Consider the following 1,944-nt stretch of genomic DNA (forward strand, 5'->3'; position numbering starts at 1 on the left):
GGTTCTGTACTGTGGAAATAGTATAGTTGTAACTTTGTGACTATAACTAATTCATGGAAATGGAATATTGCACATCTGTGTCCAACTGTAAAACTGCCACAGGCACAGACGGTATACATCAATGTGATACAACACCTACAAGCAACTGCAATACCCTTCACAATAAATCTCATCAACCAAATAAATATAAACAGAAGACAACTTTTCAACCACCTGGAAAGAAGCTATTTATCATCCTTTTCCCTAGTCCATGAAAAGACAGAACTTCCTCTAACAGCTACCATTCAATTGCCTTTACAAATGCCTCTGCAAACTTGGAAAAAAAAAATCCAACACATGGCAACTGGAATATTTTTCTCTCAAATTATCCCTTCAAACTGGCTACAGCACTACAGATTTGTAGTACAAACATAAACGAGAATCAAATAACCAACACTTTGAAATGGCAGTACAGTAGTACACCATGAACTGGACATTCTCATCTAGCATATGGCCACCTCATGTCAAGAGACAACTCTACCACCTGCCAATGTAGAGGCTCTCTTACAGTCAGTTACACAACTCTCCACAACCACCATATTCTCTCATTATTTCCCTTAAACATCAATAACACTACACCAAATTTTGGGTTTAAGATGCCAATATTTCAATCATCCCTCCAGAAATTCCTACAGAAATGCAGGACTGCTAACAAAATTTAAATACCCAACAAGGTAAGAACTGACACAGAACACCAACACTTCCACAACCAAAGAAAGGCATACCTCTATGTAGACCCACCCTTGACTACCTAGACCGATACATGAAATACAAAATGATGTAAGACAGCAGCACAATATTGTCCACAAGGATAGCAGTGCTGGTAAGCCAGTGTCCAAAACAACAACTCTGGTACTGTATACTTATATTTTTATGATGGTTTGAGCATGGTTACTGGTGAAAAACAGAATTGAAGAATTGTATTTTAAGTGGTGGATAACATTACTCTGAGTCTTAAGAAAATAATCGACACTTCCTTCTTCACAGAAGCCTTGCTCTTGCCACAGAAAGATGGATAAGTTGACTACCTAACTGTATGTGCCTGTAACAAGAATCGATGTTATTGATAGTAATTATAGTTGTTGTTCCACGGGTACAAATAATGACTCGATGTTGTCTGTTTACACAAGTTTAACCATTCTTTCCTGTATCTATCATAGGTACTGCCTATCATTTATCCATGTAAGGAATGGAAGATTCATAAAGTGTCAAAATTAGGCCAAATGATGATTGCATTGGCTAGCTTATTCATGACTGGATGGGTTCATAAATTATTACAAAACACAGGATGCAAAAAATATATGTTGATGTGTTTGTGTCTGTTGAGTTCAAGAAAATCAAAGTTCACACATGAAGCTATGGTAATATGGAGCTTTGAATTTCTTAAGTATGTAGTTTATAATAATAAAATTATATTTGGACAAAACCCAGTCTTAGCACAGCTATTACAAGGCTATTTTAGGCTACAAGTATTCTCAATCACTTAGAAAACAGCAATCCTTAATGTAGAAAATGTTAATAAAATGGTGGATAGAGCATTATTCTTATTTACCTCTTGACAAAATGACTATTGTTGTGTAATGTTTGGTTAGGTTAGGATGGATTAAGGTGAGATTGGGTTTAATGGACTACATAGTGGTAACCAGGAGAAGAGCAGGAAGAGTTTTGGATATGGTCTAAGGGGGGAGAGTGGGGGAAATATCAGATTTTTTTGGTGGAAGGTAAGTTGAGTAGAGCAGAGATGGAGGAAAAGGACAGAAGGTAGGGGGTCATATTTTTAAACCCTTTCGCCAGCCCTGGCAATCCGTTTTGACCATTAGAAAGAAGAATTCTATTAACTTTAATAATAGTTATGAAAAATATTGTTAGGTTTTGTAGATAAGCTGATAAGGCAAATACATGTAA

General features: G+C 36.3%; 1 long non-coding RNA gene across 1 annotated transcript in view; it reads left to right on the forward strand.

Moving 5' to 3' along the window:
* The window catches only part of LOC143025555 (uncharacterized), a 3,680-nt gene extending 2,106 nt beyond the window's left edge, over positions 1-1,574 (forward strand). Inside the window, exon 2 of the long non-coding RNA XR_012966404.1 lies at positions 1-1,574. This exon is cut by the window's left edge and continues 166 nt beyond it. This is a non-coding gene — a long non-coding RNA (uncharacterized LOC143025555).
* Positions 1,575-1,944: the final 370 nt, after the last annotated feature.

The sequence above is a fragment of the Oratosquilla oratoria genome, chromosome 5 (genome assembly GCF_046742065.1).
Source record: "Oratosquilla oratoria isolate Oo_2021 chromosome 5, ASM4674206v1, whole genome shotgun sequence".
Lineage (NCBI taxonomy): Eukaryota > Metazoa > Arthropoda > Malacostraca > Stomatopoda > Squillidae > Oratosquilla > Oratosquilla oratoria.